Here is a 14,527-nt window from a genome sequence, read left to right as displayed (position 1 = left end):
GTATAGGCAGAAATTTCAAATCATTGTAATTGGTGGGAATAAATATTTAGGGGTTGATAGGCTTCTTGACACTTTCAATAAAACCATATTTGTGGTTACTTAGCATTTTCACAAGGACAGTTTTACACAGAATTATACAGAATAATGCAAAACACAGTTTGCCACAAAATAGTATAAGACACAAAGAAATGGAGTTTTTCTTCCTTTTACTGTGGATGGTGAAATTTTGCTAACAAGTATAAAGTCTCCATGGAATAGCCTAAAAGATAAACTTCCATTACACCATTGCTTTTGTTTCTATTAGCAATCATCCACTTGATTTCTGAATACATATTGAGTTCAAAAATTAATCATAATTTTTTGGAATTATTAATTTTATCTTAATTATAGCCATTTTTTATTTTCCCTTGTACACAGATGCCAATTTAAGAAATAGAATAGCATATTAACAAAAACCTCACTTGCTCCAGGAGACATATTTAGAATAGCAATTCCACAATGACAAGGATATTACACAGTAAATTCATTTGGGTCACCCACTGAATAGCTGGAATAGAGTCTTAGATTTTATTTAAATAGATAATATGTGATCATTATTTAGCTCAAAAGAATTCAGTAACGTCCATCACCTCATAATTTAATACATGTGCTCAGGGAAGGCACTAGGAATACAAAAAAATGAATAAAATATTTTATTAGCACTCATGAGCTCAAAGGGGAAATAGATAAGCAACCATAATGTCATGTGATAAGTGCAGTGATAGTAACATGTATAAGTTGTTTGAGAAATCAGTGATATGCCTAGGAAGATAGCCTTGAAGGGTAGGTCAGAATTCACCAGGAGAATAAGGAAAACAACATATGGAGAGAACAGCATGAGCAAAAGTACAGATGTGACCACAGGGGAAAAGCTGGTCCGTGGCATATCTTCCTTCTTTTCCCTCCCCCTGCCATACACTTTTTTCAGCTCCATTCTCTCATACAACTTCTATTCCTTGGCCATTCCTATAACCTAGGGATGATCACACTGGAGATGTGGTCTAAAATCGGGAAGGTGGACCTGGGGTAGGGGCTGGTATAGGCCTTAGCTATGGTCTTGGCACCATTTGAGCAGGGACTCCTTGGGTCTTAGGCACCAGGCACATGGTTTAGAAGGGGGAGGCATACAGTATCCCGGTGAGCTTGTCCCTTGGCCTCCAGACTCATAGCCCTTGTATGTGGTGAGTGGAAGAGCAGAGAAGGGCCCTCTAAAGTACAGTATCCAAGCCAAGGACCCCTCTTGCCTAGGTTTAAGGATTGTACCAGCTGCAATCATCTATGTTTTCTCTGCTTATGGGAGTGTCAGTGTAAATGCAGACCCTCACTACTAAAGATATTTTTCTAGGTCCTAACATTGGTATTACAGTGTTCTCCATAGTAGAATGGTCAGTAATGGTTGACAATGAATAATGAGAAAAATTATTTAAAATAAATGAAGAAAATGTACCCTGCCAATAGTTTATCTTTGTTTTTAAATTACGTTTAGTTTCCTCGTGTAACTTAATAGAACTAAATATAATGATGTTTTTCCTAATTTTTACCAAGAACACAACACTTTTCTCTAAAAGTTCTGATAGTTGATACTGTCTGTGACCTTCTCTGGGGGAAAACAGTTCAATTAACTGCTGTATTAAAAAGTCATTTGCTGTGAGAAGAGAGCACTCATCTTGATTCCATCTCATTTTCATAATCCTCTGAAACACCTTACACATAATGGAAAACAAATAAATGTGCCAGACAATTTATAGAGTCAAATAGCAGTTCGTCCACTTTTCTCTCATATATTTATCTTCCCGTTTCTGCTTGAATGTTTTATCCTCTGGGTGAATGCAATATTTTTAAAGTATTTTGAAGAAAGCTTAACAGAGATAGGAATAATCCAATTAAAAATAGTCTTGTTTCTGCAGCTTTGTTACTATTGTAGAAATTTAATTCTTGCCACAACAGTGGTTGATAAACATGTTAATAAGAGATTTTACTGAGAAAAATTAAAGCTTAAGAAAGAGATATTCCCTAGACACAATAGCGTCCTCTACAAATGATAATTTCTTACAATTTTTTTTTCAGTGAAAATTCTGTGTCCCCACTGATTAAATTCCTTGGTCTTCTAATAAAATATCTGATCTTTATTTTGATATGAATAATCAGACAAACCCAGCCAGTGTCCTGTCTGTACTTTTTTACCCTGTCAGTTAACATTTACTTTTCAGATAATGGCATTTGTGATTATTTGTTTTAAATATATGAACATTGTTAGGCATTAAAAATTAACTAACATTAACAATTAATCATCTAAATAATTATTTACAAACCTTATTTCTATGTGAAATAGAATTTTTTATACAAACAGTGATTTTTGCCTTTGACCATTGTAGTGCAATGAAAATTATGGAAATATGTTGAAAAAGTATGCTGATGCATTTTGAATGTAAACAGCAAACAGGAACATGCACACGCGCGCACACAGGCAGAAGATAGGCTGCCCAAGCCAGAGAGTTACCTGGATTTGATTCATTTTTAACAATATTTTTGTTGCTTTCAGCTATCTTTGTGAAAGGCCCAGAGCTCCTGGCAATGATGTTCTGTGCCTGGTTGCTATTCTTTAATACAAAGTTGTTGAACCATCTATGAGCTGTATCCTGGCAAAAGACACTGTGAGAAACAACTAGTTTATATTGCTTTGAGTTCATTCCCATATCCTTGGTGGAGATTTGCCCATGATTATCAAACTTCATCTGGGGAAATGGACCCTATTTTCAGTTCATAATGTGATGGATTTGGGGAATGAATAAATCTGGAAGGATGTATATACTGATTCTGTTTTATTTCATGCGCACGTAGTGAGGGATAAAGTAGCAATGAGTCTTGAGCTTCTGCATCACATTTGGCATGCTTATGAAAGCTAAAGCAGAAGGGAAGTTTGAGATTTCTCAGAGAGAGCAAAGAGAAGCAGTAGGCGGAGAGCCTGAGGATCAGCACCATGTAAAGGACAGGCTGAGGAGGAGGAGACCTCTAGGAGAGAACCAAGAAACCGAGGGAGGAGAGCTTTATGTGAAGGAAGGAGTGAATGGTGTGAAATGCCACTGAATGGTCAGGAAAGGGGGGCTGAAAATTTTCCTCTGTGTTTGTGAATTTGGAAATTTGGGTGACTTTATAAAGAGATTTCAATAGAGTAATAACCAGCAAATATGGAACTGCCAAGAGGCTTAAATGAGATGAGAAAGAGAATACAAGGTCAAGAGAGAGATTAATGTTGTTAAGTTTGAAAGAGTTAGTTCTTTAAGAGAATTAGTTGTATCATGCCTTTTTTTTTTTTTTTTTTAGTGAGGAAGATTGGCCCTGAGCTAACATCTGTTGCCAATCGTCCTCTTTTTGCTTAAGGAAGATTGTCCCTGAGTTAACATCTGTGCCAGTCTTCCTCTATTTTGTATATGAGACATTGCCACAGCATGGCTTGATGAGCAGTGTGTAGGTCCACGCCTGGGGTCTGAACCTGTGAACCCCGGGCCTTCAAAGTGGAGCGTGCAAACTTAATCACTATGCCATTGGGCTGGCCCCCATCGTATCTTTTTTTTTTTTAACACAGACTCTAGTACAGGGCTTTAAAATTTTTTTTTTTTGCTGAGGAATATTTGCCCTGAGCTGCCAATCTTCCTTTTTTTGTATGTGAGCCACTGCCATAGTATGGCCACTGACAGACGAGTGGTGTAGGTCTAGGCCCGGGAACTGAACCTGGGCCACCGTAGCAGGGTGGGCCAAGCTTAACCACTAGGCCACCAGGAATAGCCCCTAGGGTAACCACTAGGCCACCGGGACTAGCCCCTAGGGCTTTAAAATTTTTAATGGAAAAATTGAATTTTTACGTAAATTTTACTCTATTTTACGTAGTTTTTAAAAGTCATACTATAAACAGACCAGTATCTTTTTCAATTTGAGTAAGTTATTTGGCAAAACCTTTCTTACATAGGTATCTTATCCAACTTAATGTAATATCTAATGAACTTATAGTTATAAGTAAGATATAGCTCTGATTCAAAGTACCTTATGATTTGTTTGTTTGCTTACAATGATATTAGTATAGTAAAGATCTTGAATAATAATAGAAATGTGTTTCTAGCTAACCATACTTTTTATGTGGAGTGTGCTTAGAATTGCAGACATTAGCAGTATCCATAAATTCATTAGTGTACCAGTTTTTCTTAACAAAGATGGGTATTAGAATTTTTTCCATGCCCACAACTCCAAAAACTTCCTAGCATTTGATTTTGATGATGTATTGTAATCCATACTTATTCACTATAATTCTGTTAGTTTTGCCTTAATTTATAAGTGATAAAAACATAATTCTAAAGCCTAAGCTAGACCTTACGTGCTGAAGTATTTATTGGTTCACACTGTATGCCTTAACTGTATTTCCAGAAATTAAATTATTTGATAAAGTTAAAGACCATATCCTCTCACATGGTCATCATTGATGCATGTGGTCCAGAAGAGGGGGAAGGGAGGGCAACTAATGCAATCTGTGAATTCATTCAATCTGCACATGTCTGAGTCCAGTGAGCCTTATGGGAAAAAAAGGTCATGACAAGCTGTGACTAAAGACTAACCTCCAGAGCAAAGAATCTCAAGTGGTTCTATAACAAGACCGATCTCTTATTCTCTCAGTGCATCAAATGAGGAAGGAAGTAAAACATCAAGGTGTACAAATTTGCGTAAGAAACTGATGAAAAGGGATGACTTTGAGAGAGACTCTTTTTTTTAGGCTGTTGTGGCCTGGGGAACTGGAGCAAAGTCTTGGGTTTGTGATGAATGAACACTGGATTGGAGATATATGGACAAAATAGAATGCACATTGTTTGCATTTGAACAATATTCCATCATAAATAATAGTATGAAAAATAAGTCTCTATGCAAAGTTAACATGAGAGATTTCCTCAGGTATCCTGATATTAGGTGACAGGAGGTCAGTCATGTCTCCCATTTGTCCTGAATCACACAGTGCACTCATCAAAGGGCATTGATTCTTGTGTGATCAGCAAAGCCATGGGATTTTCAAAAGTGTTTTACGTTAAATTTCTATATGTTTTAGGACATAATTTTGATCATGTTATCGCCTGACATTTTATATGCAATATAAATGATGCTACCCACTGTTTGTTACTTGTTACTGAGTTTTGTCATCATTTTGTCTAACCTAAATGTTTATACAATTGAAAAAGAGAAGCTTTAGAGTATAGGAATGAAATGAGGGAACCACTCCCTGAGGAATGATGTGTGTCTCTCAGAGAACATGTGTATTCATAGAACTTCTAGGTAGTTACAACTTAAATGAGCCTCCTAGAACTTGACTCTGATGAATGTATTGAAATCCATAATCTTATCACTACTTCTTACCATTCTTTTTTCCCTTAATTTATCGAAGTGGAATAAAACCACAATTCTGGTGCCAATCATATTTTGGCTTTTTTTAGCATGGTACAAATAAGATTTTTTTTAAAAAAAATGCAATGCATATGGCTTTATGCTTCTCTTCTATAAGCCTGGATTTACTGTGATACTTTATAATCTGTCTCCAAAATCTGGACTCAGCTACCTATTGTATACTGAAATCTACAGAGTATACAGACTATTCCTCATTGTTATATCTCCATTTAATAGCTACAGATCATTTTGGAAGCTCAAAGCATTGAGGTTTAAGAGAGAGGAACTTTTTACTGATAGTGACGACAAGCCACAACGCTTGGAAAATTGTGTGTGTGTGTGTATTCTTCACATACTTCATAAGAAAACAAGGATTTAAGTGGCATTATCACTAGTGTTTTAATTAGAATAGATTCTTGGCCTTTCTGTATGACCTGATTTCTTCTATGCAGAAGGAACTAGCTTTTAGCTTTTATTCTCTTTAAAGAAAATTTGCTGTAGAAAAATCGTGGAAAATTTAATTGGTTCTCATATACTCAGCTCTCTTATAGTTTTCTATTAATGTCATTCTCCTGAACATAGCCCAGTGTTCTGTGTATGAATAAGGTGATTTTTGAATTTTAAGTAAAGGGTGTGATGAGATAGTTTTTTGCACTGAATATGGGTAGAAATCATCCAGCTCCAAGGATGTCTGAGGCATAGACAACTTGGTAGCAGATGACAGAACACTGGAGTGCTGGGAATTTCTCTAGATCTTATTTTAACTGCTGATTCTGGTATAACTTCTCTTGCTGGAAAATACCTATTTTTACCAATTCCCCAAAAATGTAATCTTCATTTTGTTATTCTATATATGTTTAAAATACTGGTTGTGAATGAGGGAAATAAAACAAAATCTAATCACTCATGTAAAAATAGTTTAGTTTGTCTTGGTGCCACGGATTGATTTTCTAGACCCTCCCCAACTTGCCCAGTAGCATATGGGTCCTTCAGCAGATATGGTCAATACTCCATTTAAAAGTGTTTGGAAAAAGAATCCACTGCTCAGAGAAATGCTCCCTGTACTCAGCCTTAAAGTTCCAAAAGAATTAAACCATTGCACAGCATAAATTCTGCCTAATGAAAAAGAAAAAAATCAGGAACTTGGCTTCATACACTTGAAAGAAACATATTAAGTTACAGTCTAGGGAAATATTTCTCATGTTTTGGTGATCAGGTAGCTATTCCTTTAAACTATCTTTCTACTAGATTTTGGTTCGTTGTTTAGCAAGTATGTTCCAGAGACCTGACAATATGTTGGACATAGTTCAGATTTATTATATATAGTTCCAAAATTCACATTGAAAACATTGGCCTTTTAATAATATGATTATCAAAGAAGCTTTATTCATCACCTTACTTCAAATGTATCAGAAAGATATTTCAAAACACAGCCATGTTTATTGTTTCCCAGGGAATAACTTCCTTATAAGTAAAAGTATTTTCTTTAAACTGCTTAATATATAAGGAAGAAAAATGAGCAATACATTTTCCTAATAGGCAGGTTTTTATATTAGAACAATATGATCGAAAACAGTTGTGCCATTTGAAGTAAGAGTAAGTAGTGAAAATATAGTCACTATTTTTGTTGTAGTTGGTTTTTTTTTTCTGCTTTTTTTCCAAAACATTTTTTATGATGACTCTTCTAGGACATTATAAGCGGTTTCATCTGAAAATACAAATTTCCAGGTTACAGTAAGGGCTGGTTACTAGAGGAGTCTGCATTGTCACCTTCATTTTCCACTAAAACATTCATGAAAATGCACATGTATATGCAACATCACTACAATTATAAAAATTCGGTTTAGATTTAATTATCTAGGGCCGGCTCCGTGGCTTAGCGGTTAAGTGCGCGCGCTCTGATGCTGGCGGCCCGGGTTCGGATCCCGGGCGCGCCCCGAGGCACCACATCTCCGTCCAACCCGGGGCCGGGTCCCGCGTACAGCAACTAGAAGGATGTGAACCTACAACATACAACTATCTACTGGGGCTTTGGGGGGAAATAATGAATAAATAAAATCTTTAAAAAAAATAAAAAAATAAATAAAAAAAAAAAGATTTAATTATCTACAAGATATCAAAGGAATTTTCACTAATCAAATTGCAAAAGGGCTGTAAAATTCAACCACAGGAAGAAAAAGAATATTTCTACTACCTGGGAGACATGTGGCCTTTAGGAATCAGAAATTAACAGCAACATTCTTCCAAATGGGGAGTCTTTGTATAAGAAAAACCTAGTAAACAAAAACTTCATCTAGATAATTGCCATATATACGTTTATAAAATTTAATATAAAGATAGTAAATAATTATAAAAATGTTATCTTTATATAAAATCCCAGATTTTCTTATCAAAATGTAGAATGGAATGGGTGAGTGAGGTTAAGTAAAATCATGCTTGATTCTTCATCTCATCTAAATAAAATATAAATAGATAAGTTATTCTTTATATTATTGATTGGTGAAATCTATATATTTAAAAAAATAAAACCAACCACTAGGAATTAAGAAACAAGAATATTTTCCAAATCATTAGAGGGATAAAAGCAAAAATAATTCATAGAGGAAAAGACTAAAAAAGAGTAAAAATCAACAACTGAAAATCAGAAGGAATCTTGAAAATGTCAATTATGACCATAAAAATAAAGGGATTAATATATATAAATATAATATATAGATTGTGCCTATAATATGCATATATGGGAATATACACATGCATACAAACTGAACTTTGATTTAAAAATGAAATCTTGAGCCAGCCCCGTGGCTTAGCGGTTAAGTGTGCACTCTCCGCTACTGGCGGCCTGGGTTCAGATCCCGGGTGCGCACTGACGCACCACTTCTCCGGCCATGCTGAGGCCACATCCCACATACAGCAACTAGAAGGATGTGCAACTGTGACGTACAACTATCTACTGTGGCTTTAGGGGGAAAAAAAAAAGGAGGAGGATTGGCAATAGATGTTAGCTCAGAGCCGGTCTTCCTCAGCAAAAAGAGGAGGATTGGCATGGATGTTCGCTCAGGGCTGATCTTCCTCACAAAAAAAAAAAAAAAAAAACATGAAATCTTGGTAGATGTTTCCTGGGGAAAAAATACAATTAAAAGAGCAACTAAACATTAAAAGATATGTAGGAAAAGGCAGAAAATTGAGAGCTTTTTAAAAATACCTCTTCCTGGATAATTGTATTAATTTTTTGTTTTAATTTGAAAATGCTTAATGTAAAAACTAGGAAGGATTCGGGGCCGGCCCTGTGGCTTAGAAGTTAAGTGTGCTCTCCTCTACTGGCGGCCTGGGTTCAGATCCCAGGCGTGCACTGGCGCACTGCTTCTCCGGCCATGCTGGGGCCGCATCCCACATATAGCAACTAGAAGGATGTGCAGCTATGACAAACAACTATCTACTGGGGCTTTGGGGAAAAAAAGAGGAGGATTGGCAATAGATGTTAGCTCAGAGCTGATCTTCCTCACCAAAAAGAGGAGGATTAGCATGGATGTTAGCTCAGGGCTGATCTTCCTCACACACACAAAAAAAAAATTAGGAAGGATTCTTTGGTAGGAATGAAATGTTTTTCATCTGTAGTGTTCTGCTATAAAAATGTGATATCATAGACCATGTAGTCATGATTCTCTAGGCACACCAAGCAAATATGAAAAACAACTCCTTCGGAGTCATTTGTGTCACCTTTTCTTCTTTCTTTTCCCCAAAATACCTTGAAAACATTTAGCCAAAAGAAAATGCTATAATAATTAAAGAAAACAACGTAATCACTAAAGGGAATATGTCCTCAGTTATTGTAATCAAATACTAGCTTTTACAATGTAAAAGGTCAAGAAATATATCTAATATTCCTTTTGTATAAAAGAGTTTATATGTTTTTCTGATTGAGCTTGTGTTTCTATATCTTTTTTTATTATGAAGCATGCAACTTGTATAGTCAGTATAGAGAATAATACAAAAAAGTACTTACCATTCATGTTTATCAAAAGAAATAATGTTCACACAAATTGCTTCAAGGATATAGAGATCCTGCTGAGAAATGAGAAGGGTCATGAATATAACTGGAAATGATGCACCTAAATAAGGTCAACTTCAAAATTATCATGGTACAGTAGAAAAAGCAACATTCTACAAGTTAGGAGAATTTTGGGAGGCTCTGTTGATAGTTAAGCATAAGACAAATCCCTTTACTTTTCATCTTTCCCTGGTTCCATATTCCAAAGTTGCATGATACTCTCTAGCTGCAATGTATTGTACTACCATAAGCATATTGAGCTACCATAAGCAAAATGTATAACCTTATGCTGATATGTTATTGTGTAGAAATAAAAAGTTTGAGAAAAGGCTATGATCATTAATTTTCGGAGAATTAAGAGTTAAAGTACATAATTGTTAAAGTATGTTGGAAAAATGCTTTATGATAATAATATCATATTTGTCTTGTATTTGAGGTTTACTGCTATTTTTTGAAACAGAATAAGGAAGGACTAAATAGAATAAAAAGTTATTATATAAAATAAAGGCAAAACGGAAAAGAGATCTTCCAAGTGAACATAAAGAAAAGATACCCATGATATATAGCACTGATTGGCAGACTCTGGCCCCCAAACCAAGTCCAGCCCACCTATGTTTTTTAAGTAAAGTTTTACAGGAACATAGATACACTCATTTGTTTATATATTGTCTATGACTGCTTTCCCATTACAACTATAGAATTGAGTATTTGTGACAGAGACTGGCCCACAACTCTAAAATTTTTACTATCTGGCCCTTTACAGAACAAAGTTCGTCCACATCTGGTATAGAGGAATTCAGAGACAAAAATGCTGATTAATACCATACTGAAAATACAACCCACATCGACTAACTCTTGGTTTTATTACAGTCTTTGGGCTTCATTATAAATAAATAAATAAACCCCTTACAACATGAAGGATATAGGCATCTTGATATAGCATTAAAGATCACAAATTTACATCCCCAATAAATAGTAAAAAAAGGTATTCCTCATAGATATATAATTCACCATTATTCCACATTTAGAACAATTCTTAATACCTCATTTGATTTAAACCATTAAGTCTGAAGGTTTTATGTTATGAATGGTATAAAATTGGTACACTTCTGAAATGTTTTATAATCATAAATTATAATGAAATTATATTTTTTGAATTACAAAGTCTTCACTGTCATTTTTTTCTCCCATAGAGAAGCCTTCCATTTCAGGCAGAGTCCTGGTATTTTCACACATAGTAGGTGCCCTATAAATGTAAGTTAAAAAAATGAATTTCTTCTGATAAAAGTTTTGTAACTTTTGTCTGTTATAACACGTGAAAGGAAAATTTTGGTAGTTGTTCATTTTTCTGCAGACAGCATTTGGCAGGGAAATAAAAACAGGCCATGTAAATTATATTAATCATAAGCACACGATTTCCAGAGATTGCCTTTCACTTGGAGATAATGAAACAGCCATGGCTGGTTAGCCTTTGATTTACTTTAAGTTTCTATGCTGAACTTTCCATTTAAATAGATTTGTGAGTCTCTTCCTTAGACATTGAATTTATGCAGAAACAGTCTCTCTTTACATGATTTTAAATGAATATTGATTTTTCTTTTAGTTTTAAAAGCCATCAGTTGAGTTTTTAAATGTATCAGTGATTATTATGAGAATTAAATAGTGCAAGTAAAATGACCCAGTTTAATTAATCTTGTTGAGCAGTTAATGACCATATTTTTTTTTACGTGAAATCCTATTCTCTTCTTTAGTTAGTCCTTTGGCATTTTGTTAGGAAGAAGCACAGTAGGAATAGTGCAAACTGTCCATAAAGAGCTGATCATAACATAGGGGCTCTGAAACTAATCCTTTCAGAAGCTTGAAAATAATTTATAATTCAGGAGGTAAAAAAAATCAGATTCTTTGTCTTCCCACCCAAATGTTTTTACATTTGAAAATTAAAAGGGAAAGTTAACCAGTCTTTGATGGATGTATCATAATTATTGCCATTTTTAAAATGAAACAAAAATGGATTGTTAATTTTACTTTATTTTCTTGTACTCCCTATTATTGATATATTCAAATATTTACCCATATTTTTTCCTGAAAATCAGCTTTTATTGCCTTTTTGTTTATTTAACCACGGAAATTGGTTTAAGTCTACCAAGTAAGAGCTGGAAAAGGCTTTTATTCTAAAATCTATTTGAGATCAGATCAAGTCATGGATGCAACTGTAAGACTCTTTGATAAGACCTTGAGAAACTTGAGGTGGCCCCTATAGCTTCTCAGCTAGACAAAAGGGCTTCAAAGAAGTTGAAAGGGATTGTCTCATAGTTCCTTGCCTTTTTAGTCCAAAGTAGAAATAAGCCTGGATTGAAGATATGTATAGGTGTGGCTTTTATCTAATGGAGTTGATTATAATCTAATATGCAGGAATCCCACAAAACTTAAAGGATTTGTACCATCTTGGACTGAAAAGGATAGAGATTGTTCAAAATGAAAAGAGGCCTCTGAGCCCCTAACCTTCTATGGGGAGAAAGCAGCCTGAGAGAACTATTCAGATGCAAATATGGGCCATTTCTCTAGAAGAATGACTCAGAGGATGAAACCAAAATTACAGAGGGCAGAGGCAAAATCCCTGGAGAACTATTCTCAGAAAGCCAAACTGGGTTCTAATCAACAACATTCCCTACCCCCAGGGCATGATAGACGCAGAAATGGCATGTGCTTTCAATATGCAATTCAATATGTGATTACAATACAAAAAAAGTAAACACTTAGTAAATTAGAAATAGATGAGAATTTCCAAATAACAAAAATATTCATAAAAATCTAGAGCAAACATAAAGATAAGGTACCAGTAGAAGCAACCCCTGAAAAATAATGAACAAGTCAATTATGTTCACTACCACCATATCCATTCTATGTTTTATTAGAGGTCCTAGGTAGTACATGAAGAAACAAAAGAGAGATTAGAGGCATAGTGTAGGAAAGTGTGGGGAGAGAGGGAGAATCCCCCTCTGCCCTTTCCCTTAAGGTTCTTATGGCTGGCCAAATAATCAACAAGACAGGTTAGCAGGAGAAAATAATACCAAGTTTAATAACATGTATACATGGGAGAAACTCAGAAATGAGCAACTCGTCCCTCTGCCTAAGCTGCTTGCTTAAGTATTGTAGCTAAAGGCGAGGAAAGTGTTGGGGATGGGTAGTGGTCTGGGACTTCAGAGGGCAAGAAGACAACTCACATGGAGATAGAAATGCAAATGTTTGTCTGACAGTTCTTTTCAGGGTCATCTATAGATAATGTGGTCTGGGAGAGAGAGAGTTTTTGATAAAAGGGGCTTGGTGCCTTTCCTATTGTAACTTCTATTTTACATTATCTTTACAGCCATCATGATGATAACTCCTTCCTGAAACAGATCTTTTGTTTTAAATTCTTTAGGCAGTTTGGGAGGGGAAACTCAAATATTCTTCCTGAGTTTTCTGAGTCTTTATTGTCTTCAGCTCGAAATAATCCACATACCAGAGTGGTGCTTCCTGGGGTAACTTGCCCTGAGCACCATCAAAAGCAAAAAATTATTTGGAAATAATTTTTATCATTTATAAAGAAAATGCAAAAGAATCCATAAATCTAGCAAAAGACAATATAGAAAGTCAACTACACTTATATACACCAGAAGCAAACAACTAGAAAGCAAAAATAAAGAGAAGACACTATTTACAATAGTGTAAATATCATTTTCAAGAATATAAATCTATCATAAGATATATAAAATCTCTACAGGTAAATTATAAAACTTTTAAAGCTATTAAAAATAACTGAAAAAACTTCAGAGATATACTATATTTATAATAAGGAAACAATATTGTAAGAAATATCAATTTTCCCTAAGTGGGCCTACAGATTTAATGTAATTTCAATAGATATTTCTATAGGGTCATTTTTAATGGAATTTGTTCAGATTATTATAAAATTTATATCAAAGAATAAAGAACTAATACATAGCCAAGGCCCATTTGTATAAGTTCAGGATGGGTGCTTTGTCCTACTAGATATTTTGAAGCCGTAATAATTGACATAGTATGGTATTGGAGCAAGGATAGAAACTAAGACCTAAACTGTTAATAAAGATGCTAAAAACATACCAAACACATGTAGAACATAGTTATATGACAGAGGTGTCATGCCAGATCTCTGAGTAAAGGTGGAATTATTCAGTAAGTGGAGATTGAGAAACATAGTTATCCAAATGAATAAAGATGAAATTAGACCCATACCTCATAGTATATAAAAATTTATTCCAGAGGGGTTAGGATTTAAAACTTCTTAGTAGAAGATATAGGTAAATACCTTTTAGACCTTGAAGTAAGAGAAATTTCTTAAACTAATACAAAAAGCATTGATTGTACAAGAAAAAATTGATAAATTTGACTATGTTAAAACTAAGGTCATTAGTTAATCAAAAAATTAGATCAAACTGATATACACAACTGACAAAGGATTGGTATAGAGAGTATATAAAGTTCTCCTACAGATCAATAAGAAAAGCAAAGTAAAAATTAAATAGAAAATGATTGAAAGTTATGAATGGCAATTTCAAAAATGAGAACGGTATACGGCAATAAGCATATAAAGAAATGCTCAAAATTATTAGCGATTATGAAAATGCCAGCCGAATAATATGAGATACCATTTTACATTTATTTGTTTGTAAAAAAATGAAGAAATCAGACAATACCAAGTATTGAAATGCATTTGTAACCAGAGGATCTCTTATATATTGCTGAAGGAAGTGCAAATTGGTGCATCCACTTTGAATAACAACTTGGCATTTTTTCCTAAACCTGAACATGCCTTATGGTGTAGAAATTTCCCTCCTAAATATAAAACCAAGAAAAACCACCCCATATGTACAACAAAAGATATGTACAAGGATATTCATAGCAGCACTGTTGACAATAGCAAAAACTTAGAAATAACTCAAATGCCAATGAATAAATTGTGGTACATCACACAATAGAATATTGAATAATAGT

The sequence above is a fragment of the Ceratotherium simum genome, chromosome 4 (genome assembly GCF_057802395.1).
Source record: "Ceratotherium simum simum isolate JZ-2026a chromosome 4, ASM5780239v1, whole genome shotgun sequence".
In the NCBI taxonomy this organism is placed as follows: Eukaryota; Metazoa; Chordata; class Mammalia; order Perissodactyla; family Rhinocerotidae; genus Ceratotherium; species Ceratotherium simum.
The sequence above is the reverse complement of the archived record's forward strand: the minus strand, read 5'-3'. Positions refer to the sequence as shown.